A 27,309-nucleotide genomic window follows, 5' to 3' on the forward strand; every position below is an offset into this window, starting at 1 on the left:
TAGAATACATTAAAAAAAAATAGAATTAAACCAAACCAAACGAAATTTAATCAGTAGAACCAGAGATGTTGATTTTCAAAGTTTCAGGGAACGTAGCTTGAGAAGCAAAAAGTGTCACTGGCAGTTAGCAGGTCATGCTGACCTGGTGGAAAGTGATACGTTTAGGTCAAACGCAATGGAGAACGGGCTGGCTACAGTGACAAGGTATGTCCTGTTGAAAATTAACTTTCTTAAGTCCAGTGCGAAGAGTTCTGTTTGCACTGGAGGGGACATGAAGATCATTTTGTCCATTGAAGATGGTTGTCACTGTAACACAAAGATCCGGTCATTGGTGGGGCTTCAAGGTGGTAGATCGTTCCTTACGGTCACTGTCGGCATGAAATGCAGGTCTTGCATTGCTGGTTATCATGGAAGGTCTATATCAGTGAGAAGAGCAGGTCTCACTGGAAGTTTATGTTGGCAGTCATTACAGATGGTAGAGTATTGTCATGAGGGAACGGTTCATGGTCATGAGGAGCACGAACCTCAGGATTTTCACCTTTTTCTTTAGGAGGAGCTCCCAATGATTCCAGCCAAGGATCTATGACCTTGGGGCACCTCTTGGGGATCAAGCCTCACTCCAGCAGAGATAAGCAACAGGGCCCAGGAATGTCTAATTGCATCTGGTCAACTGAGCAGTTGCAGTGAAGCAACTGGAAGCTTGTTGTGTCCCAGCACCTCACCCAGGAGGCCAGTGAACTGACTTTTGAAGTCATTTTGGGTAGCCACCGAGCAAGGCATGTAGGTCCAATCTTCCTTCTTCAGACAGCAAGGCAGTCTTTTAGTAAGGCAGTAATGCAGACCTTCTGGAACCGGGGCATTCCTACTTGTGAATCTTCCAGAGATTGCATAGTATTTTGATGTGGGGTCTGGGAGTGTCACCTTTTATCCCCAGTGTCAGACTTTGTGTGGGTGGCAATCCATAGCCAACTCCCAAACAAGTTCTGACAAGTTTCCCCAACCTTCCTGGGTTTGGCTCCTAATTCTATAGGGTGATAAAAGCAAGGACAGGCCTGGTTTCAGGTTTCTTTGTGTCTGCTCTAGGCAAAGCCTTTAAAGTGTGAATGGGACTAAGTACTGTCCCTCTCCAACCATCATGTCAAGAAGGCCAATCCTGTCAACACTAAGTCCAATCAACAACTCACTTCAAGAGAGACATCCACAGTCATGGCAGAAAGGCATGGTGGTTTTGGAAACAAAATGCCAAATTTCTAAGAGTGGTATACTGTACAGATAAAGTCATTCACACATTCATGCCACAATGAAACAATACATTTCCATCGCGAATATGACCAAATTAATCATGAGTACATTTATCAGATTATTTTAAAGCCTAACTGTGCACCAATGTACATTTCATAATGATTTTTTAACCACTGGCGAAGAATTAATTAAATAAACAATGAACACAAATCTGATTACATGCGTAAAACCTTCAGCACATTACACAAAAACCTGCAACAAGCGGGAAGGTTCAACACCCTTCAATTTCCTGTGAAAAATTGAAACGTAAATCGTCCATTTGTTCCTCCTTCTTTCCTTATTTTCCAAAATACACAGGTGGTTGTGAATTGAGCCAACCACTATCCACTGGGAGCTAATCATTTAGTCAAGAAAGTCCTGGGGCATTCACCCCCTTGAATTTCTCCTTGTGACTGAATAAACTAGATATTATTGTGCCTTTTGTGACTCCTACTACTAACAAATTGACACTTTTTAGCCTGTATGAGAGCCTAGTCCTGAGCGCTGCCTCAGAACTTGGAAGACAAGAGAACTTCAGCTTGCAAATTAATTTCCATAGACAGCATGGGCTTGGATGTCAAGAGTAAGCCTGAGAAAAGCAAATAGGTCTCATGTTTTGGTGGCATTACATGATCTGCTCCTCACATTTTTGTCTCTCCTTCAGACTGGTGCTGAGCAGTGGATGGTCATGCCAATTTCCTTATTAGAAGAATCCCTGGGCTATGGCTCTTTCTCAAGCCATGGTGAGAAATCCAGCCTATATCTTGTGGGATTGCCCAGGTACCACAATTCTCTGTCCACTCTTCTTTGGCACTGCTTTCCTTAGTGTATGTCTCTGACATTGTGGCTATTCAAGAGGCCAGTTTCTACAAATGTTGGGTCCTAGAATTCCTTGGTCACCTCAATCCTGATTTTCTGCCATTGCTGGACCTACAATGACAGGAAATCTAGATTGCGCCGACTAAGGTAGCCTAGAACCCGACTCTTGGAAAAACTGGCCACCAGGTCCGAGACAGACACAGAGGAAATTGGTCCCAAAGAAGAGTGTACAGAGGATTGGTGGTACCCACACAGTTCCACAAGATGGTGGCTCTATTTCTCCCCATGGCTTGAGGACAAGCTGTTGTCCAGGGATTCTTCTGGCGAGGACATTGCCAGGACCATCCGCTGCTCAGCGCCAGCCTGGAGGAGAGAAAAAGATGTGGAGGAGCAGATCACCACTGAAAAACGAGACCTACTGTCTTTACCAAAGCTTGCTCTTGACATCCAATCCCAATCTGTCTCAATAAATTAATTTGCAAGCTTGGGTGCTCTTGGCTTCCTGGTCTTGAATAGGCCCTTAATAAAGACAGGCTGAAACGCGTCAACACTTGTAGGAATCAAACAAGATACATTATTAACTAATTTATTCAGTCACAATGAGAAATTTAAGGGAGTGAACGTCTCAGGACTTTATTGATTAAATGACTACCTCCTTGAGAATTGTAGTTGGAATCATTTCACACCCTCCTGTGTATTTAAAAAAATAATGAAGCACTTAGGAACAAAAGGACAATGAGCTTTTCCATGGACAATTGGAGGTCTTGAACGTTCCTGCTTGTTGGGGAGTTTTTGTGTAATGTGTTGAATGTTTGGCTTATGTAATTGAATTTGCGTTGGTTCTTTATTTATTTATGTTCTTCACCAGAGATTAAACAAAATAATTATGGAATGTATATGGATGCACAGTTTGCCTTATAAATAGTTTAATTAATTTACTCATGACTGATTTGGTCATATTCCCAATGGAAATGTATTGTTTTATTGTGGAATGAATGTCTGCATGAATTTATACGATGGTATACCACTTACTATTTTTGCTTAATTTCTTCCCAGGTTAAATAGGGTTAGATAGGTAAACCCCTTTCAGTTTTTTCATACATTTCTAAGAATAGGATTTACAGAATTGTGAATAAAAATTACTTCAATTTACTCTGCCGTTATGTAGGATTTTGAAAAAAACTATTAATTTGAGTATAAATATAATCTCTCTATCTTCTCCGAAATCTGAAGTAAGCACTTATTAAAAGGTAATAAGTTAGCCAAGTATTAGCCTATCGGAGTAATAGCCTTACAAACTAAACAAGCATTTGCATTGCAATCGGTCTCGCCTTTTCGACCTTATATGTATTTAGCTATGCAGCACATTAGCCAGGCGACTGAAACTGAAACATCTACTGTTCTTTAACATGGAGGAAAAATATGCACCAAACTGCATAAATTGCCAGGTATGGGAACCCATGGAGAGAAATATTGCCTTTCAGCAGGAAATGGGGGTCATATCACTGAAAATACAAGATTTGAAAAAAATATTACTGTCAGTGGGTACTTGTGGAAGACAATTTCTATGGAGTGGAATTTAGACAATGCTAAGGTGATTCTGGTCTTTTACTGACCTGTGCTGGTCGTTTTCTATCAAGAAAGTTAAATAGAGGCAGTTGCCAGAAAAATTACAAAAATAAAGTCCCTCAGCAGAAAGCAATTCTGTTATTTTACTGACCTCTTCTGGTCGTTTTCTATCAAGACAGTTAAATAGAGGCAGTTGAACCGAAAATAAGTCCCTAATTGGAAGCAGACAAGTCCTAGGGCTGACCTCCACAGCCCACAAAGTACATATACATATAAGTATGTACTAAAGTATATACAAGAGATCGCAAATGCTCTACCTAAAAATTACTTTAGGAGCTTTCCACAGTCAAGACATTTAAAACGTAAGCCCTCATGTCTTACTTTTAAAATACCAGGCACCCTTCCCAAGGAGCTTTTAGGGTCTACCAAAGGTGTGATGTATATTTAGCCAGGTCGAAGCGGCATTTTAAAACTGCACTACAGATTGCAGTGGCAGACCTGAGACATGCTTCAGTGAGGTACTTTAGTGGGTGGCACAATGAGTGCTGCATCCATCAGTAGCATTTAATTTAGAGGCCCTGGGTACATGTAGTATAATTTCAGTTCCGTTTTAAGTTTTATTGTCAAGTAGTCAACAAATACATATAAGTTAAATATCTGATCAAATTAAGCTCAGCAGTTCATTAACCTCAAATAGGAACAGTTACATTAAAAACATTTAGGAGTTTATATATGAGATCCCTGTGTCACTTTTGCACCACGTAAATTGGTTCATGCGCTATATGCTTTTAGTGGCCTCATAAATCATGAGTAAGGCGACGCAGGGCAAATCATTGCATAGCTTACTCTATGCCCGGGAGGCATTCCATAGGCGTTGCCGTGGGTTTCCCACGCAACACCCATGGAATTTGACTTTGCCCCAGATTTACAAAGTGATGTAAACCTGGGGAAGCGTCAGATCCGTACACCTCCCAAGGTGGTGCGTAACAACAAAACAATTTTAACTTCTCTTTGTTTTTTCATCTTTTTATGTGTGCTGCATTTTACAGCACACATTTAAAGAGGAAAATGCCTTGTTGGATTTGTTTTTGCAGGAAGGTGCCCCTTCCTGCACAAACAAATATACTGCCTGCAACAGAGGCACCCTTGGCAAGGTGGTGGTGCAAAGATGTCTAAGTTGGCACTAGGCTGCCAAAATGGTGCCAGTGCAGGCAGAAAAGACAGGAATGCACTGGATTGCTTAATTACAGTGCATTCCTGTCCTTTCACTTTGGCATAGGGCAGTGCATCAAGGGACCTTGCAGTTATGCCCTACACCAAAATGCCATAAATGAAACCCTTAACGTCAATATAATGACAGATTACATTTTTATATAAAATGTATTGCCTTTAGAAACCAAATTTACTACCTATTCAACAAAGCTAAAGGAAAGGCAATGCGTCTGGCGCAGCTAATATGTGCAACCTAATCAACCATGCAGCGTACAAAGATTTTGATCCTGCAGTGACCACAAGTTTTCTAGTATCATTTGTTTCAGTTATAAGTGCAGTAGCCCAATTAGTAATGCCCAAAACACAACAGAAGGGCACAATCCACTTAGATGTAGGTTTAGAACAGACCTGACAGAAGAACAACAAGTGTTTTCTCTGTTTCCTTCTCATATTAACATACTGAGCAGGACTTGGAAGCAGTCACAGAGGACCTCCAAGACAAAGTGCAAATAACATTTGGGAAAATGGCAGAATGCCATATCTAAATTTTGACTTATCTGCTCTCTTGAGAGCTGGATTAATGTAGTCAAGAGATTCCTCTGCCCTAAATACATGGTTATAAAGGAGGGAAGGATTTAGAAGGACTAACCACGCTGTCAGAAGGTTGACTTTCCTTAACCGCATGCGTGCGGCGGCTTTTCCCGCGGTATGCGGCATTTTAAAAATTACCGCGTTACATGACGAGCTCAGCTTGTCATCACCACACGGCAGGTAACGCTGATGACGAGCTGAGCTCGTCATCAGCATGCAAGGGGTTAATGCACCTGGCCCAGAATTTACACCTCATCACAGCTGCCTTAGGTGCACAGGTAGACAATAGGTGGTGCAAAATACATTACTCAAACCCAGGTCAATCAGAGACTGCTTAAAGTAACCCAGCCAGGGTATCCTCTGGCATTGTCAGTAGCCAAGAATATCAGGGAATATGTTGGTTTCAGTTCAAGTGTACTCCAGACTCTGATCCAATATAAAACTATACATAGCTTAGTAATCTCTTTAATTAGCTTCAGTGCAAGATCAAGTCTTTGAGGCTGTAAGGGAGTAGTACTTCGACCTCTGTTCTGGAGAGCCCTTAGAAAGTTGTTCTTGCCTACCACCAAAGAGCCCGTTGAGACATAATTAATCAACCATCATCTTAATTGTTTTAAACAATCGTATTTGCATCTTACTAGCAAGTAATGCCCAGCACCAAAATATGTTTTCATTTTATATTTGAATGCAAATTTATAAGTTGTTCAGTAAATTAATCCATCAGAGTAAAGTGAACAGCACAGTGATCTATGTGAGTTGTGCAGGAATATCAACAGTTCCAACAGGTAGGTTTTGGAGAAAAAAAAATGTTGGGTTCTCATCGGATTAAACACGTGGCTCTTTGAACTTAAGGGGAACGAGCAAAAGACTTCAGAGTCTACAGGTATTTTGGTGTGAGAAAAAAAATAATTTATGCCACTTTTTTGTAGTTGATGATTTAGCCTAGCAGGATTGATCAATGGCCAATCTGCAGGATCACAGAATATTTAGGCATCCTTGAAGGATATCATGTATCAGGAATACTTTTGCTGCAAAAGTTATATTTTGTGGGGTTGTCAGAGTTGGTTCACTATAAAAGGAGTCTACAATTTGATTAAAGCAGCTCGTTGATGCACTTGAATAAAAAATAGGTCATGGTCAGCAATGGTCACTGACTATGCTGAGCAAACATCTGGGATATGTGTGCATGTGCCGTAATAAGGCACCAGACCCTGTTTGCTTGTCTTCTTAGGATCAGACAAAGTCCGAACAACCCCTTGTTCTTTTCTAGGACGGAGACACACATAATTTGTGCCTGACCAAGAGTTAGGTGCTTATAGGATTTTCATTAAGCTGAGAGAACAATTTTTAGAAAATCTGTCTCTTGCTCCTTTGTGGGACACAGAACTCTGTGTTTGTGCCACAGATGCTGTTGGTATTTTTTCTTGGGGTGAGAAAAAGAGTCAAGAAAATATTTGTCCCCTTTTTGGGGCACATACACAGGCCTCCTTCCTGTCAGAATACATCCCATGGAGAGAGGGGCATTGTGAGATGAAGATTCAATTTGGATTTACCATAGTGTAAGGAAAACCCCAAACAGAATCTGGCTCCTTGTTGGGGCACAGAAATCTGTGATTATGTTTGTGCAAGGAACCAGACAATCCTTATGATTTTTCTTAGGCTTAGTAAATATCCCGGAATTCTCTGGCTCCATTCCAAGAGACGGACACACATCTCCGTCCTCATAGAATGTTTCTCATGGAGAGACATATTCTGAGGTAATAAAATGGTTGGACGGTCTGTGGGAATGGCCAAAAAACATATGAGTTAGTGTGTGTTGCTGAAACCTAAAAGGCTAAAACCTCCTTTTTTCACCTAATTTCCATCTCTTGTTTGGAAGTTACAATTGTAGAGTTCATTGACAAATTGGCAGAGACATGCATAGTAGTGAAACTCAATACACCTTCCAGAAATCCTTTCATGAATTCCTGGAAGAATTAAATTAGGATATTTTCAGCTGTAAACATAGGTTTATGGCCTAAAATTCCTTTGCGAATTGGCCACATATTTTAAGAGGGTTAACCTACCCCTCTCGTTTCTAGTCTGGACAGCCTCTCCATGTTTTTCCGCTTTACACATATGTACTGAAGTGAAATGTTATTTTTCGTTGCTGACAGTTAATGTGCATGGATGTACAAAGAGACCAAAGAGCTGCATGTTCTTAAACAACCTAATGGCGATTTGTTTCTTAAAAAGAGCCAGTAAGGAGGTGCTGCTATTAAAATTGTTAAATAAGTCCTTATGATAAGAGGATACACATGAAATTATATAAGTAACACAAAAACTGGAATGTAAGTGTGAGTTAGAGAGCATGTTTGCAAATACAAATATGGCTGTCGATCACTGAGTGCAAGATACTTGAATGAAAACTTAGGAAAATGTGTTCACTGAATGGATAACCAACCCCTGCTGAAAAGAGAAAATATAAAACCAAGCAGTTGTCATCAGTAGGCTATTCTGCTGATTAGGGCCCAAAATAGGGGTAGATCAGAGTTCTAGTAGACAACATTAGACTCTCCCTCGACGCCAGACAATTTGCCATCCTGGTCCTTCTCGACCTGTTGGCTACCTTCAACACCATCTCCCACAGCACTCTCTTGAATAGTCTGCGGGAGATGGGTGTCGGGGGCTCCACACTGAACTGGTTCAGGAGCTACCTGTTTGATCGAACTTCTAAAGTTCAAATAGGCACCTTTACCTCCAGCAGCCAAACCATAGACAAGGATGTCCCCCAGGGCTCTATTTTGAGCCCTACACACTTCAACCTATATGTGTCACCCCTAGCTAATGTGATTAAAACCTACAGCTTTGACACAGTGTTGTATGCTGATGACACTCAGCTGCTAATCACGCTCGGACCAGACCCAACTGATACCAAGTGCCGATTCAGGCAGTGTATGTCTGACATACACTGCTGGATGTTAAACAATCATTTGCAACTCAAAGCCAGCAAAACTGAAATGATTCTTTTCGGCAATGCACAAACCCTGTAGTCAAGCGACTGGTGCCCTCCAAATCTAGGCATATGTCCCTCACCTAAGGCGACTGTCCGCAACCTAGGAGTGCTGATTGACAATCAATTTTCCATGTCGGATCATGCCAATCATGTGGCTGGCATCTGTTACGGACTAATGTGCAGCCTCCGCAAGATCTTTAAATGGGTCCTACTGTCATCTCCCATGCCAATGGTGCAAGGACTAATCATCAGCCATCTGGATTATGGCAATGCCCTTTTGGCTTCCATAAACGAAGAGCACCTAACAAAACTCCAGGTCCTTCAAAACACAGCGGCCAGGTTCATACTAAATCTAACCCCCCGCTCCCCCTCGGTACCAAATCTGAAAGCCCTTCATTGACTCCCAATCAGAAAATTGATCACATTCAAGATTAATTGTCTAGTGCACAAAAGTCTAAGTGGACATGGCCCCTATTATCTTGCTAACAAACTGAAAAGGTTATCAGCCCTCCAGAACCCTCCGATCCGCAAATAAACACCTCCTAATTCCTCCATAAATCCGCACCACCAGGAATGGCAGAAGAACTTTCTCCTGCCTGCCTCCTACTCTGGGGAGCGCACTCCCTCTTAACCTCGTACAGAGACTGACCACAGATAGTTCAGTAAATCTCTCAAAACCTGGCTGTTTTGGGAGCATCTCTTTTCCAGTGTGTCATATTTTTCTCTTTCATTTCCTTCTCTGAATTAGGCTAGCGCTTTGAGACCTTCGGGTGAAATGTGCGCTCAATAAAAACTAATACTTAACATAGAAATATGAAGTTCTATTAGTAGGCAGGAAACATACTCTTACAAATATGTTCTCCTCGTTTAGCATGCCTTAATTTTTGGGCTTTTTGATCTCTCAGTTTTTGGACCTTTACTCTGGCTGAATCTAACTACCTGTATCTCACTCATGATAATTGTACGTAATTAAACTACGCTCTTTACTCCAGTGTACACCTTTTAGAATAAGGCCACTGTGAGACCGCAAGGTTAACGAACACTGGACTTTGTACATGTGAACACTTATGCATATGATTGCATGTGTGCAGGCTGCAAATGAAAGGCTTCAGTCAGGCTTGTTCTGGTAGCTGTACATAGGTAACCTGCCTGTGGCAGTTTTTAACTGCAAATTTGACCCGTTAAAATAACCCCTATGATAGGCCTAAACCTTTCTTTTTAAATATTATTAAGTCACCCGTATGTAGGCCTTATTGCCCATAAAGGCAGGGTGCAGATATTAAGAAGTAGGCCACAAAGAAATGAATGTTGACATTGTCCTTAGAGTTGAACATCCTCAAATATGAATTTCACTGTAGCAAGACTGGCTGCTGCCATTGCTGCCATAAAGAATCATTGGACTACATTGTTACATTTATTAAATGCTAAGTTCGGATTCGGTAGCAGCTAGAGAAATACTTCTTTCAATCATTTCAATTGTGACTGAAAATCCTCTTAATTTATTAGAGGGATTTTAAATATTATTTTAGAAATGTCACTTTTAGAAAGTTGCCATTTACCTGCCTAAAGTTTCTGAGGCCTATCTGTGAGTGGCCAGCTGTATCTTGTGGTTACGGCTCTCCTGTTGGGAAATGCATATTGGAGTCAGACAGTGATCAAAGGGTCCTGAGTGTACAGGGAAGTAGGTCTTAATTGACTGGATGCCTGGGTAGGAGCTGTGCCCTGCCAAGATTACACTTCAAAGGAACCTGCCTTCAGCACATACCAAGAAAGCTGACACCAGCTCCGCCCTTGCCTTTGCTTCACAGGCAGTAACCAAACCAAGGGCAAAGGGAAAACATGACCAAAATCAATTTAAGTGATAGACAAAGGGGTGTTTCCCACCTATAGGTGACACTTGGCATAAAGATGGCCTTCCCAGAACGTGAAGGAGAACAAGACCCTCAACCTGGATGGATGATGACAGGGGCAACAACATGGACAGCTGCAAGGACAAGAGCCCTATGCCCTGATTAAACTAAGGACTCTGTCTGCAGGTGACCCCAAGGAGTAGATGGATCTCTCCAGGGACATTTGGGCTGACCCCTTAACACCCCCACGAGGACCTGCTGTGGGAAGAGCTTGTCTTCACTACTACCTTGTGTGCCCTGCAACACGGCCAGCAGGCCATGGGACCTAGGAAGGGCAGGCAGAAGAGTAGACTGGTGCAGACATCCAGTAAAACCAACTCCCTGGAAGATGTGCCCATGTAGAGGCCAGTTAAACAACAAAATGGGGTACACCCAGTAAACCTATGAACCTGGGCAATTAATCTGTATTCAACAACAATTGGTTCATTGGGAAAATTATTTCTTCTACCGTCTCATAAAATATGTAGACACATGGTTACACAGAAACACAAGAACAAAGCAGAATCCAAACGCTAACTCAGTATTTATATACTTTTTTAATAAATTTTAGTCATTCATAAATACTGGTTTCATGAAATCAGTATTTATTGTTATTTATTAATTGTTGTTGAATACATGTAGAGGCCAGATCATTGGAATTGGCCCACCGGGCCTCAGTTACACACATTTAATGATTATGAATTTGACCCCCCGCTTGAAGACAGAGCGTGTGGCTCCATCACAGTTTGCTGGGGTCGTCGCAAGCTCCATCAATAAGTTATACCAAGGAAGAGGGCTTGGGTGGGAGCCCCTCCCCAGAGTTCTACTAGGCAAGTAGACCCCATTCCAGGGCCAGTGCATGTATGGAGTTTCCTAGGACCTAATTCTCAGGGTCCCGAACAACAAGAAGAGACCCTGCCTGTACCAATGCTGCAACAGTGAGTCTCGGGACCCCATCTTCAAGAACAAAGGCTGACAGAGGCTGCTCCGGTAGCATTAAACACAGCTGCTACCACTGTAGGAGCATAAGAAGAGTTACTGCTGCACAACAGATGCAGAATGTCAGAGGCTGTCTCCCATGGCCTAAGTAAGACCAGACATGAAGCTAGTGAGGCCATGGGACCTTGAGGCTCCCCCACGGCCTCCAACAAAGCACAGATTGGATGCATCAGGGTGCCGAGTGTGGGAACCGGGATCTAAAAAAAAAAAGGGAAACAAAGAGAAAACGCTCATTAAAATTCACTGCTCCGTGATGCCATGCAAGGGCCCATTTAGTACTACCTCTCCGCTTGTGGAGGCCCCAGGTTGGCTACCAAAGAGACATGCTGGGACTTTGGCAGAAGGGTCTGCAGAGGTTGCAGTTCCGCTCCAAATAAATATTGGAAAATTAGCCTAAATTTCTGAGGTCAGGGACCCAGCCTGCTTGTGACTGGATTTAAACATTCTCAGGGCTGGAATGTTTCTTCTACAGCCTGGGAGTGAAGGGACCTCTAGTGGTTGGTTCTATGACTGCAGTCTATTGGTGCTTAAATATGAAAAAGAGAGACTCGTACATGTTATTCTGAATACAAATTTATTTTTTAAAGTATATTGCTGACAGTGGATTTTGATAACTATTGCAACTCTTTATTGACAATATTGTTTGTGTATAAACATGATTAGTGATTCCAGTGATATGATGGAGAATTCTAACATGTGATATTTGGTCTTATTAGGCAGTTGACCCTTTTTACAAAGTCAAAAGGCTTTCTGTATATTTGAATGTGGTGACTCCTTGACAAACAGAACTGGTCTTTCAAGAACATCATGGATTATAACCTTAGGACCTTTTTGTCTGTATTGTTTGGGAAATCATAATGATCTAGTGGCGAGTGGGTTGTCCGAACAGGGGCCTAGTAGGAGATGAAACATATTTCCCAAGTGGGTGCAGGGGTAATCAGCTCCTTCAGGCATCACAAAACAAACATTTCAAATAATCTCCTAGGCCTTCCTGATAATAAAGAGGTAGGCTTGTGAAGGCACCAGAAATGTAAACTTTCATAGTGGGTCACAAACTCAACTACCCCGATAAGTATTCCTTGCTAACACAGAGCATTTTTAGGCACAGGGGTGATTGAGGCATAATGACACCCACAGTATTGCGTGAGCCCTCATATTACACTTGTGTATGAATCTTTGCTCTTGGCATATGGAAAAGCATACTGAATATTTAGATCTCCTTGAACAATCGAGACAAAAAGGTCCCCAGAGGATAACTAATGATGGCCTTGACAGGCCTTTTGGTAATTTTGACAATAGAGTGGGAGGACGCATATAAGGCCTGCCCAGCATTGCCTCTCATTCCCTCAATCCCAGGAGTTGGGATAATATAGTCTTGGACCCACTGACAAAGCCTCTAGGCTTTGCTTATAACAGATAAGCCAATTTCTTACACATTTTCCCAAGTCATGTTTATGGAAGACAATTGAAAATGGTCAACCACTGACTGATGGGCCTGGTATGACATAAACATAAATGTATAGTGGAATTTTGGAAATTTCTAAGTTGCTCTTTGCTGATGGTACGCTAATGGGGGCGCTCAGCGGTAGACTGGGCATTTGCCTATTCTGGCGCTTCTGGGGTGGGTTGAAATCAAGGGAGCTGTTTTTATTGGTAGGACAGGGCACCATCAACTAGCCTTGAAATATAGTTTAGAAACTTTAGATATTTGAAAATTTGCGTTGTAATATGCAGAAATTATGCCAACTTTTTCTACAAAAATCTCTGGGAGGAATCATCCTTCCCACCTCATGGGAGAGGTTTAGGCTCCTCTGCAGTACTCCCTCGTATAGTCCGATGGGAGTTGATCTGCACATTTTTGCAAGGGCTGGTTTTGCTACCTAATCCAAACCTGACAGTATGCCACTGTAGAATGAAATGTATTTGCTTACTTATCCATTCACATTGTCGTCGATCACCTAGGATTGTGAAAGTGAAACTTATACATTTGGCACGAGGAAACACCTCGATTCAAAAGTTGCTGTATACATCGGTGCGTCACTTTTTCCCATGTTAAAAGTGACGTACCGGCGGCGCAAGACCTTCATAAATAAGGCCCCTTATTTCTGGTTCTCTTCATGGTTCCCAATCACCTTCAATGGAACGGATCAGCACTATCGCCTGTCTGGAAAATGGAAAATCCTTTTCATCAAAGTTCTGCGATAAAAGCTGTAAACTACAACCCTTCCACGTCCGCCCACATGCGCTGTCCTGAAAAACTATAGGCAGCATACTTTCCTATGTTTCTAGCCATTATAATTGAAGAGCTTGAAAGCTTAGTTAAAGGAGTTCGCTGTGATGCCATAGACAATTTAACAAAATAATTATAAGGAGAAAGTAACAATAAATGCATCAAGGAAGCAAACTGCTAGCAGTAATTGTAAGTCTCCTGTATTTTGATGTGGGTTTCAACATCCAGGTAGAACTCCGGGTGGTTCCTAAATCAAAATCAATGGATGCTTTAAGTCTGCTCCAGAAAAAAAAGGAGCGCATATTCCACATACTTCCAACGGTTGACCGCTGCACTCATTGAGAGATGCTAATAAAACCAAGGGGCATATTATCAAGGGCTTTATCTCCGCTTTTTTGGCTTTAAAATCCAAAGAAGCGGAGATAAAAATATCGCCCTATCAACAACAGGGTGCTAACTTGCAAAATTGCATGTTAGCACCCTTTTCCACTACGCTTCCCTTTGTATCTCTAATGAGATGCAAAGTGGGCGTTCCAGAGCAAAATAATAGGAGAAATATCGCTAAGCGACATTTCTCCTATTATCAAGCTTCAGGCTAACCGCGTTAGAGACAAAAAAAAGCAGCGCTAACCACGGTTAACACTGCTTTTTTACATCTGCTAATTTTCAGACTTAGCCATGTAATCCAATGGGAGTGGATTACATGACTAAGATCACCCTGCCCTATCAGCAAGGTTTCGCTGATTGCAATGTGATTATCGCTGGTTTTCCAGCGATAATCACACTGTTACCAGCTAACGCATGGATTCCTATTGCTTGGGAGATACGCCTTGCTGATAGCACGCTATCTCCACGCTGGAATCCAACGTTAGCCTGTGATAATTATCCTCACGCTAAAAGCGCTGAGCGATAATTATCGCAGGACCTTGCTAATATGCCCCCAAATATTGGTAGATGTTCCATCTGCCCTAATCTAATTTCCTTTAGCTGATTGAGATTCCAGTGGAATATGGCTTTCCTGACAAAAGAGATGGCCCCAGCTCCACCATCAGGAATACCCTTGAGAGAGACCCAACGACAGAGTCAATGGCATCAGAGAGGATACCCTGTATAGAGTGGCCCCTCCGATACCTTCCGCACAAGTGTCCAGAATCGCATGGGAGAGCAACACTTTCATTATTTAAAAAAAAAAAAAAATACCCCCATTTTTCTGTCTTCAGAAATAACATATGTGATAGTGGCTTCTAAAATGCTGTCTTTGTTTCCCCCCTCAAAACATCAGGAGAAAAATGCCATTGCAGGCATGGTTAAATCTGACGTGACAGCTGTCTATAAGGTTCTGGAGGCACTGTCTCTTCCACTATAGCCACAAAGTAGCTAGGTCAGCACACTTTAACTGATGCACTACATTTGGCATGGTACATTGCTGCTGACAGAAATGCTCACATTCTTACAGTTTTTCATTGATCTGCTGATTTAGAGTTTTTTGTGGGTGGTTACATTTTCCACCAACAATGTTAACATTTGAAATGTACCGTCAAATTTGGGGGTACATGGTCAGTACCTACATATCTATTTTTCCTACTATGCAGGAGGGTGTGTTTCAGCATCTTAGGGACATTCATGATTACTGATTGAATGGCACTCTTTCTGAGGCAGTCTGTCACTCACCAGGAATGGTTGACTAGCCAATTGATGCACAGAATGCAGAACAATGTCATGCATTCACCCCAGTACAGAGATCTGGGCCTAACTCCATCATTTTCTTTGCTCACCATGCCATTCCAGTTTGGACCCAGCCATATGCAAATCAGTCTTGACCCTGCACCCAATGGCAACAGTTGAGCCCTAACTGCCAGGCCAGGTCCTCCTTGGACTGGAAACAAGCATCCTAGGACCGGTTTCGAGCTTTCGGTCCTCATCAGCCAGGATAGCTTGACTCCAGTGACATGGAGAGGACAGGACCCATGTCTGGGCATACCCGTCGCACTCGGGCTGACAAATGCAAAAAGAACATTGATGAACAGAATGCAGAACAATGTCATACATTCACCCCAGTACAGAGGTCTGGGCCTAAATCCATCGTTTTTGTTGCTCACCATGCCATTCCAGTTTGGACCCAGCCATATGCAAATCAGCTTGACCCTGCACCCAATGGAAACAGTCCAACCCGAACTGCCAGGCCAGAACCTCCCTGGACTGTAAACAAGCATCCTGGGACCGGTTTTGGGCTTTCAGCCCTCATCAGCCAGGATAGCTAAACTCCAGTGGCTTGGAGAGCACGCAACCCACGTCTGGGCATACCCGTCCCACTCGGGGTGACAAATTCAAAAAGAACAATTGATGGACAGAATGCAGAACAATGTCATACATTCACCCCAGTACAGAGATATGGGCCTAAATCCATCATTTTCTTTGCTCACCGTGCCACTCCAGTTTGGACCCAGCCATATGCAAATCAGTCTTGACCATGCACCCAATGGGAACAGTCGAGCCCAAAGCTGCCAGGCCAGGTCCTCCCTGGACTGGAAACAAGCATCCTAGGACCGGTTTCTGGCTTTCAGTCCTCATCAGCCAGGATAGCTTGACACCAGTGGCATGGAGAACACAGGACCCATGTTAATTTTGTTATCCGCATATTCTAGGACAGGAACCTTTTTTCTACCAACGAAGGGGCCATCAGAGACTTTAGCAGGCAGGGTGGAGCCTAGGCCCCTGATATACAAAAGAAATGGCAACAGAGCTAGGACACACCCTTGTTGTACTCTCTCCCTATTTCAAAAAAGTCTGTCCTCTCTCCCGAAGGGCTGAACCTGATGGATGCATCAAGATCAAAGTACATGGCTCTCAAGAAGTGGACCAAGTCACCATCGGCCCCCATGTCTGTCAGAATCTTCCAGAGTTTAGTTCTCACCACACTGTTGAAGGTGGAGCAGAGGTCTATAAAGGCCAGGCAGATGGAGCCATACTTGGCAGTGGTATATTTACTAATCAGCAGATGCAAATTGATACATTGCTTCATCGTGCTAAGACCATCACGGAACCCATACTGAGCCTCCCAGGATGTCAGTCTCCCTGACCCAGTCTAGCAAATGCTCCAGCAGCACTCTCCCTACCAGCTTAACTACAGAGTGCAGCAAGGATATCAGCCAGTAGCACTCCAGGGATGGGAGGATGCGTTTTTTTACTATTGTGACGATAACATCTGTGTGCCATGAATGAAGGAGCCCCATCTTACAAATCGCATAAAAGCAGGAACACAAGAGGGAGTCCCACACATCAGAAGTAGATTTGTACAGGTCAATAGGAACCCGGTCTAGGACTCGGACCTAATTTCAGGGACTTTAATTAATTGCTTCTCTAACTTTCTCTATAGTGAATTCCAAAGCTAAAGGAAATACCACCTCCTCCTTGACGGGGGATGTGGCCCATTGTCTACTTTAAAGTGATTGACTCAGGAGTCTTGGCCGATGGAGAGAAGAACAGAATTAGGATTTGTTGGACTGTTCCCTTTGGAGAAGGGTCAAGACTGATTTGCAGATGATTGGGTCCAAACTGAGTTGGCATGGTGTGCAAAATAACGATGGATCGGGATGCGGCCCTAAGTAATTACCAGTGGCGGAAATCGATTGCATTCATTACTTTTTTGTATACTTCATTACTTCTTCGGATAAAGGCCAGATAGAAGAAGCAGGGAATGTACCTAGAGTCGGCGCACTCTACTTTCCTCATGGCAACAAATAGTAATCTGACTGGGGCACTCAACTAGCTAACTTTAAAATCTAAAGCAAAGAAGCATTAATAATTTGGATTAAGATGAGCCTGTCTGAAATGCTACTAAATAAGTTATGAATCGCAGACAAAAGAGGATTCTATGAGAGCGTGATTTGTTTGAAAGAGTGGCTTGAAACGATTTCATCATTAAGTAGAAATGCAAAAGTGCATCTAAAGGTGGCTTCTCCATGGAATCTCAAAGGAAATTTAACAATTATGTCTGTCGTCCTTTGCACTGTGATGGGAATTGAATCGGAATCCAAAGAGAAACACGTACTTTTCCTGAAACGTGAAGGTTTAAAGAGAAAACGTTGTTAGTAATGGCACGCCATATACAATGACAATGATCTATCATCTATGGGGGGCGGGGTTAGGGGGCTGAATCACAAACATACAACAATGTGCATTCTGATCCAACATGGGCACATTTGCAGGTGACAAATCACATTTAAGAAATACTGTTGTGCTTCGAGCTTTGCTTTAAGGTTGAAATCAGTGTACATAGGAAGAAACAGTGGCACTTGTGGAGGCAGCAGCAACATATGTGGTCATAATATCTGCTTTTGCAGTTGATGATAAATCCATTGACATTTGCACATTATGTCTTTTTTTCTGGATTAGCTTTCTATTTGCTGAAGGCAGTGGCGGCTCACAAGAGTTTCATCAGCAGAAGCCCCAAACCCAGGATCACATATCCTGCATATGCCCTTCTGTGGGCAAGATTAAAAAACTTGGGTATGCTCTTTTAAAGTGACAATAATGCACATGTGTGTGTCCCAATGGCACTGGGCGAATTTTCTAACTAGCAGGGCTTAAATCTAAGCCCAAATTAATGTAAGTGAGGAATGAAGCATAACCCAACAAAAGGTTTTCTTTGGGGTGGGGATCGGTTGGGAAATGCCCTGAGCTCATTTATGAAACGATACAATACTTTATGGTTTACTAAATTAGTCAAACCATTCCTAGTGGTACTTACAGATAATTAAAAGAACCCACTATTTATTCTTAATATGTAGTAATTGTCTTTCTTGAAACGCGCTTCCACATCCTTACCTTTTCGCACCCTGATCCTTTTTGGTAAATTATTCTGTATGCAACTTAACTGGGAATTTCTTGGATGGTGCTAAATCGAAAATTAAACATTGCACACATTTCACAACCTCAAATCTCTAGACAGCACATCTATGCCTTACAGGCTCCAACAGCAGAGCTAGCTGTTTTGTTACAGATGCCTTAAAAGTTTAGAGAATATGTACATCGCTTAAATTATACCAATCCTACAGATTTAGGCCTCTGACACCAGACACATAATGATAATAAATAATGTAATTTAAACATTTTAGTACAGGCCATGCAATGCATTACATGAGCTATTACCTAACCACAAAAGCTGAAAACATCTTTTGACACAAAGAGAACAACGCAAAAGACACAGCAGCACTTTTTTCATAACATAATATATATTCAAAATTAAATAATAATGTACTTTGAAAATTGAAATATTTTGTTTAAACGGCTTTGTGTAATTTTCTAAAATAAATATACTCTTTTCCACTAAATGCCAATGTCTCGTTTCAGGAAAATAAACCAATTTCTCTGTATCTCGTGCCTGGGAATGGGGTCTGATATGTCCCAAAACATTATGGGTATTGCGCCTAGCAGACCAAGACCCTTCAACTATAAAAGGGACAGAACTTGGGGGCATATTAGCAAGAACCTCGTTAAAATTATCGTCATCTAACCTGGGCTTCTATTGGAATTCTATAACGCATTTTAGCAAGCCCATTATCGCCGTTTTAGAGTCAGTTTTCTGCACCTAAAACAGCAATCATTTTAACGAGGTTCTTGCTAATATGCCCCTTGGTTTGTGAGTTGTAAATTAAGACGCAGTAGCCAACAGGAGTGGGTGGTTGAAGGGTCTCTATCTGGGTGATGATATCAAGGGTGAGAAGAGTAGGTATAGGGTGTAAATGGGTGAGAAAGTCAGGGAGGGGTGATATTTGTAGAACTTGGGACTTATTAAGAAGTTGGTAATTGGCATCAATGTTGTATTCCTTTTTTATAAATGAATTACTAATAAAAATGTAATCAAACAAACATTAGCTTAGAATTTTCAGAAACTATGTTGATTTTGCCCTCACGGAACATGTTTTTTTTATTTTCTTGAAATACATTCATTTTGTCCCAAAAATTCGGGGTGTCATTTTCCATCAAGTATTCACATTTACTACCACTGCACATGGATAGGCACGGTCTCAAATTCTAATGTTTAGCCTCATATGCACATATATCATTGTTACATACCAGGGCTGATCTTTGTGTGTCATAGATGGCGATACTATCAACGCAGGCACATCAAATAGCAGCTATAGTCGTCATAGTCTAGGCACTGTCTCAGAATGCCAGAGAAAACCGTCTGGTTTAATGGTTGGCCAACAGAGGCCAGTGATGGTTTCCATTCAACACCAGGGACAGGCATCAGAGCCTATAATAGCAACAAAATAACATGAAGTAAACTTGTATGTCTCTTAGTATCATATGCCAAGACATAGCTGTTTGCCTCTTAGGCCCTGGTTGGTTTATCCATCTACTCTCCACGTTTCTCTAATTTTCCCTTTCCTCTGCTTATTCTCCCTTTAAATTTCTCTGCATGCATCCATATCTTCCTGTACCGCCCTATGCCACTCCATCAATTTCTCTTACCCCACTCCTGACCAGTTTTCTCCAATGCTGACCTCATCTCCAACCTCTACCCCCGCGACCAATGTCCAGGGGACAAAGGGTTCCTGCTGTCTTGGTTCATTGTTCTACATTGTCTTTTTTTCATCTAAACAAATATATTCTGAAGAAAATTGATCTCTCTCTCTTCCATACATCCAGTCTGATAATCAATACCAGCTGTTATCTCCTTTGGTATTAACTTACCTTTAATTATCCTCTTCTGTGTGCACCGATGACTTTGCTTGCTATTTCACTACAAAAGTTCAAGCTACTTAACACTACCTCATCAACCTAATTTCCTTACACCTTTCTTTTTCTCTCTCCTCAACCATTTGACAGACCCCCACTTCTGAGGTTGATATTTCTCATGACAGACCTGTAAATCTTCTGCAGACCCTCTGCAGTTTTCGATGGCTGCCTTGATGCAGTCTTATTTCATTTCACACTTTTTCCATGCTTTCATATCTTGTAGACTCCTTTCAACGTCCAATAAAAAATCTACTGCTGTCCTCCCTTTATTAAAGAAAATATTTCTTAACCCTTCTTCTGTTTTCACTTTATATCTTATCTCATATCTAAAACATCTAGGTAGTCTATGAGTACCAGCCAGTCAATTGTATCGTACATTTTTCTTAATATTGATAACTTTTTCTCTCTGCTGCAATCTGGTTCTTTCGAGGTAACACTTTGGGAACTGCTCTTATTGACGCTTCTAATATTCTTCATCCAGCAAATCACTGGAAATTAGCTCAACCCTATTTTATTCATTCTTATCTTGCATGGTTTATTTGGAGTGCTTGATAAAGTGGATGACTCTTCTTTGTTTTTTTAGGTATTTTTGGTTTCACATCGGACTGGGATAAGCACTATGGGGCATATTATCAAGGGGGTTTATCTCCGCTTTTTTGGCTTTAAAAGCCAAGAAAGCGGAGATAAAATTATCTCCCTATTACCAAGCTGTCGCTAACACCAGTTAGCGACAGCTAATAGGAGATAGCGACCATCTTGGGCCCCGTTTGCATGTCAGTGATATTTATCACTAATGACATGCAAAGTGGGCGTGCCAAGATGTTAGCAACTGGAAACAGTCGCTAACATCGCTATCTCCTATTACCAACTTTTGGAGATATTCGCGCTAAGCCCGAATATCTCCAAAAGCTAACACCTGCCCTGAGCAGTTCTTAGCCATGTTATCCAATGGGAGGTGGATAACATGGCTAAGAGCATTTGCTCGATAATGCATGAATATCGCGGACTTTTCAGCGATATTCATGCATTGCGGCCGTTTTTTATCGCATTTGCGATAAACCTTGGCAATACCAAGGTTTATCTGCGATAAAAATCGCCGATTTGCGGCGATAATTTTTGTCTCTAAACAAGTTAGAGACAAAAATTATCTCTATTGGTTGGTAATATGCCCCTATATTTCTGACCTCACCTTTTCTTAATACAGGAAAGGTTTCCCTGCAGCATCTACCCTTGCCCACTAATACATTTCCTCAGGTTCAGTTTTCAGCCATTAAATGTTTCTTCTCTATAGAATTCGTTTCTCCTCTATTAAACATTCCTTTATTCTGAGGCTTTTTTAATCGTGATAATGCACACAAGTGATTATTTTTTCTTTTATATAAGTCTTTCTCATTATTATGTTACTTCTTATCTCTTGTTAGTTGCAGCAGTAATGACTTCTAAGTCTCTCGAGCTTTTTACCAAAAATTGAGGGATTGTTTCTGTCTGCTCTCATATATTATTCTCTCATTACCATTTTTCCATTTCAGTTTTTATTTGCAACCTGCAAACTAGCTTTGATTTTAACTTGTCGTTAGATGTTTAAATTCAGATTTATTCTTGGACCCAGTTATTACTAACCCTTACATGTCATCCGTGGACATCTCTAGTACTATCTCAACTTTGTTTCCTGCTTTGGCTGGTTGAAATAAAACCTAAAATGCACCAGGTATGATGAGCAAGGTATACATAACGCTCCTCTGTGCATCACTCATGACTTCACAGATGACGGCACAGATAATATAAAACAATACATTAGTTACAGCAACACAACTGACATGAGAGCGAGAATAATCGGGATTAAAGTCCAGAGTCATCCCAAAGACAAGGATATTATGTTATGTGTGTTCATAAAGTGCACTATCACCCGCAACTGTATCCTGGTGCTGAGCCGGTGTGTGTGGCTAGCCTGGCCTATGGTAAGTTGGTTAATTTAAATGCCAGGTTTTCAGCTTCTTTTGAAATGCAAGAAAAGAGAGGAGGCTCTGAGGTGGTTTGGCAGGCCATACCATGCTTTAGGAGTGATGTAAGAGAACTCCCATCATCCTGATCTGGTTCTTTTTAAGAGTGGGGAATGCGACTGTTCAGGTAGGAGGGGCCTTAGTTGTGTGGTGCCTTAAATGTGTGTGTGAAGAGTTTGAAATACACATGTTTGTAGTTCATATGCTAGTGGAGCTCGCTGAGGTGAGTGTGATGTGAGTTCTGCGTGGGAGGTTGAGGATGAGCCTGGATGGCAAGTTTGGATGAATTGTTGTCTTCTAGTGAGTTGTCTGGTTGTCCAGGTAAAGAGGGTGTTCCCATAGTCCAAACTACTGGTGACTAGGGTGTGAGTGACAGTTTCTGTAGTGATGCTTGGGAGCCATTTTACCATCTTCCTCAGCATCTTCAGGGTGTGGAAGCAGATGCAGTGGCAGCATTGACTTGTGAGGCCATGTCTAGTTTGTGGTCCATGATTATTCAGATGTTCCTGGTGGGACTCTGGGGTGTGGATCTGTGTTTGGACGGACGCCATTTAGAGTTCCATGATGAGATGTTCTTGCCAAAGATCACTGCTTCTGCCTTGTTGGTGTTGAGCTTGTGTCCATTCTCCTTCACCCAGTGAGCAACTTTGGTCATGCAGGCAGTGAACTTGTTTCTTGTGTTGGGGGTCTTGTCCAAGAAGGAGAGTATGAGTTGCATGTCATCAGAATAAGAGAGGATGTTGATGTTGTGTATGCAAATTAAATTGGCCAAAGGGATCGTGTATGCGTCAGAGGAGGGTTAAGCAGTGAACCTTGAGTCACTTTGAGCTTGCGGGCTTCTGAGGAGTAAGGCAACAGTCTTGCAGTTTGTGCTCTATTTGTTGAGAAAGAGCAGAACCAGCAGAGGGCAATTCCTTAGATGCCAATTTCATGCAGGAATTTGATGAGGATGAGGTGTGAGACTGTGTCAAATGCTGCAGAGAGGTCTGGGAGAATGAGGGCTTCTGTATCTCCTCTGTCAAGGATCTTGCAGATGTCTGTGGCAGTGATGAGTGCTGTTTCTCTACTGTGGTTGTGCCGGAATCCTGACTATTTGGCTTTGAGGAGCTGGTGGTTGCTGAAGTGGTCGGTGAGACATCAATTGATTAGATCCTCTACAACCTTTGCCAGGTATGGTAGAAAGACGATGGGTCTGCAGTGGGAAAGTGTGGCTGAGTCATCATTTATTTCTTGAGCAGAGGTACTATGACAGTAGCATGTTTTCAGGTGTCAGGGAATGGGTCGATGGAGCCGTTGAGAACCCATGTTAGTTCTTCACTGATCAGTAGATGTCTTTTGGTGAAGACGTAGTGGGGGTCAGTGTCATTTGGGAACCCCGAGTGGATGATCTTCTTGGTAGCAGCAATTTAGCTGGTGGTGACAGCAGGCCATGAGTTCAGGCTTCGTTCTTCAGCTATGAGGAGATATTGTGTTGCGAAGGTGCCTGAGTCCGGTTGAGGGTTGAAGTTGCTGTATATTGAGGTGATGTTGTTACAGAAGAATTCTTGTTACAATGGTCTTCTGAGGGAGTGATATTGCTGGAAGCAGCAAGTGGCCGGGTGAAATCTTTGATGATGGTGAATATTTCCTTGCTGCTGTTAGTACCACCATCAATGTGATCTGCAATAGCTTTGCACTTCTTGTTCCGTATCTGCTGCTGGTAGCGTCTTTGGGCTGATTTGAAAATGTATTTATCTGTGGTGTCTAGACTTGTTCTGTACTTGTGCTCCAGATGTTTGCAGTGGTGTTTCATCAGCATGAGTTCCATTGTCTATCAGCTGGTCTGTGGTAGGGGTTTTGCTGTTGGGTGGTGCTTGAGGGGAGGGAGGGTGTTGGCGCTTGCTGTGATACAGCAGCTGAGGTTCTTGGGGCTTTCAGTAAGTTGCTGAGGTGTTCAGGCTGGTGCACACAGAGATTAAAAGCCCACTCCCCTTCTTTCATGCTTTCCAAGCGGTGGCAGGAGGATTTGGTGGTGGTAGATCCTTTGTGGTTCAGTATGAATGTGCCAAAACAGAAAGGAGATGCGGTCAGTCTAGGTCATGGTTACTGACTTTTTTTTTTCTTTTTTGAAAATATTTTGATTTTGCTTTTGCTTTTGATACAAAACCAAAACTTCAAACCAAGCATGAATACACAATGCAAAATAAATATCCATCCATATCAACATGGCAAGGCACACATTAGGGTACATTATCCTCGTCCAGTCAGGCAGTAGCCAAATTCGGGTGGCTTGGGCACAGCCGATATATAGGGTCTTAGTTACATTACAAGGGGGTCCCGGAACGTCGCACCATTCAAGGCTCCCTCCTCGGTCCATCCTGTAGTAGGTCCCCATCCCCTGCCTCCCCCACAATATCTAAATCATAATAGTTTATCCATGGTTCCCATATTTTACGAAACTTCCGTGGGCAACCCCTGGCCTTGTAGGTCACTTGCTCCGCCACGATGTATAAATCAAGACTCGCCCGCCATTCAGTCAAGGTGGGTAGTCGCGGGGCCCCCCAGTAATTGGCAATGTCTCGTCTGGCCATGACCAACCCTAAGTTGGCGAGGACAGACTTGCGCCTCGGGATGGTCAGGATGTCCACTTCGGTAGGGATGTGAATGCTCCCCTTTCAAAAAGTATATTCCATGTGGAAAAGTTGAAAAATTAAACGATCAAATGCACAATTTTGCATGATCCACTCATGTGAAGTTTCACCCAGTAGATAATCCACATAAGTAAGTTTTGCATTTTGGGGTATGCCTCAAATCTGTGACTGCGGTGTACTTCCAGAATCTTCAAGACTGCATTTGTGGATCTAGCACAGAGACTGCAGCACATTGCTACTTGCATCTTCAGTTCAACAAACAGGTCAACCTAAAGTCTATGATTTGGGCTTCCTAAATGATCCAGATGATAGAGCTATGTACTGGCCCTCTGTGTCACTATGATGGCTGCCCACATGCCTATCAGTGACAAGCTTTTCCGTTTCAAGCCTAAACATCATATTTATTTATTTATATGTTTGTTTGTTTTATTTGTTTGTGTAGACATTTTGTAGGGGACCCACGGTTGAATGGGCTGATGATCACAGGTTGCTTTCTAGCATGAATCAAATCTGGTCTGTTTCAAAATTCCCCTGTTGCAAAAACTGCCCCCTGTGATTTAAAGAATTCACCTTTTGGACTTGACCTGCTTTTCTTTTCAAATAGAGCAAAGTGTGGGTAAAAACGCCATAGGAAATCACACTGCTCCATTTGCATTTACCCTTTGACCCTCAATTAAGATTTTAAGTAGCTACAAAATGTCCTTCTAAGACAGAAATAGACCTCTTTCTGTCTCTCACAACACCCAGGGCAGCTGTTTGGTTGTACTAGTAACATTATTCGATTAAAAAATGATCATTCACATAAAAGGGAAAAAACTCCCATCATAAATTAAAAAGTAATAAATAAAAACAAAACACATCATTTAAACATCATAGTTATAAAAATGATTTGAAGATTAGGCATATCATACTATTCAATACTAAAATATCTATAAACGTAACCTCTTAAACCCAGGGCAAAATAATTTGTGGTTCATCAAGAAAAAATCACCGTAGATTATGGCTACTTACAATCATTACACAGTTGTGTGACTTGTTGGTGGGTAATAAGTCTGGTGTCTCATTACTGTTATCAGGAAGACAGGCTACATTTGTTAATATTGCCACATAAGGGCAGCACTCAGGGGGGAGCTCCAGGTTCACCTGATTTGAGGTGACTTGTGTACCGCTGGCTACCTTGTTTAATTGCCCTGGATTGGATCTATCATTGCGTCTTTGGGGTGAGGGTGGGGATACTCCCTGTCCCTAGGTCCATCTTTTTGCATCCTCCTACATTTTAAGCCAACTCCTCCCCAGTGCATTGGCCCCCATTACAGACAATAGGTGGGAGGGTCAGCTGGGTAGTGGTGCTGAATTGTTTGAGTATCTGTGTTTTAGGTCTAACATCCTCCTGATCACCTCCAGAACTATTATTATAACATACTAGTGGCCTCTCCTGGCCAACTTGTATTCCAATATTAACAATAGATTTTTGAAGTGATAATCCAGAATTCGTTAATTTGCCAAGTCCATCTAATAATGGGGAGAGGCTATTTGACAATACATACTCAAACCTACTTAATATGCTATCCAGATCTAAATTTAACCGCGCTGCAGTATCTGGGGACGAAGTCAGACTCTTAGCTATGTTATTGGACATAGATACGCTGGACATATCCTGTCCATTCTGGCGTACATCTAATGTTTTTTTAGATCTAGTACTTGTTTCTTGAATTGGGGCCACATGTTTGGACTTCTTCTTCCTTTTCGTTGGAGGTCCACCAGTTGTTGATAAAAATGGCTGAGGCTATTGACACGGCATCAAAAACAATTCCATTCCTTTGAGTGTCTTCTTGGTGCATGATTTCGGAGTCATTGCATAAATCGGAGTCTGTGAGTGGTAAATTAATGTCCCCTGTATCCAGCGATAGGCAACGTTCTGCCAATGTAATCGCGTTATCAAGGAGCCTTGCTTCATGCACCAGAAAAGAGTCAAGGGTATCGCTTTGCTGTCACTTGGGAGTGCCCTCCTTGCCTCCCATTATTTTCCCTTCAACCATTGTGTACACAGAAGTGATCAGTGAATAAATAATCAAAACCTTGGGGTTTGTATCACACTTACTGCTTTAGAAGAAGAAAGAGTGGGGGCCCACCCCGGCCTCATTCGGCTGCAGACAGGCGCAGACAGGCGCAGACAGGTCCGCCCTCGGCCAGGGCACGGCACGGGCACACTCTTGCACTGCAGGTGTGCAAAGATGCCTTTTACAGCATCAGGAGGGCTGTCCCTGCCTACCCCGCCGCTGCATGTGTTGGGGAACTGAGTCCCACCCCACCGAGCCAGGAAGCAGAAAGACTGCGAAAACATGGGCTT

General features: G+C 42.3%; 1 protein-coding gene across 7 annotated transcripts in view; it reads left to right on the forward strand.

Annotated features, from left to right (window-relative positions):
• The window catches only part of LAMA2 (laminin subunit alpha 2), a 3,430,794-nt gene that overhangs the window by 620,546 nt on the left and 2,782,939 nt on the right, over positions 1–27,309 (forward strand). The gene's annotated exons all lie outside the window — the stretch shown is intronic.

The sequence above is a fragment of the Lissotriton helveticus genome, chromosome 6, assembly GCF_964261635.1.
Source record: "Lissotriton helveticus chromosome 6, aLisHel1.1, whole genome shotgun sequence".
In the NCBI taxonomy this organism is placed as follows: domain Eukaryota; kingdom Metazoa; phylum Chordata; class Amphibia; order Caudata; family Salamandridae; genus Lissotriton; species Lissotriton helveticus.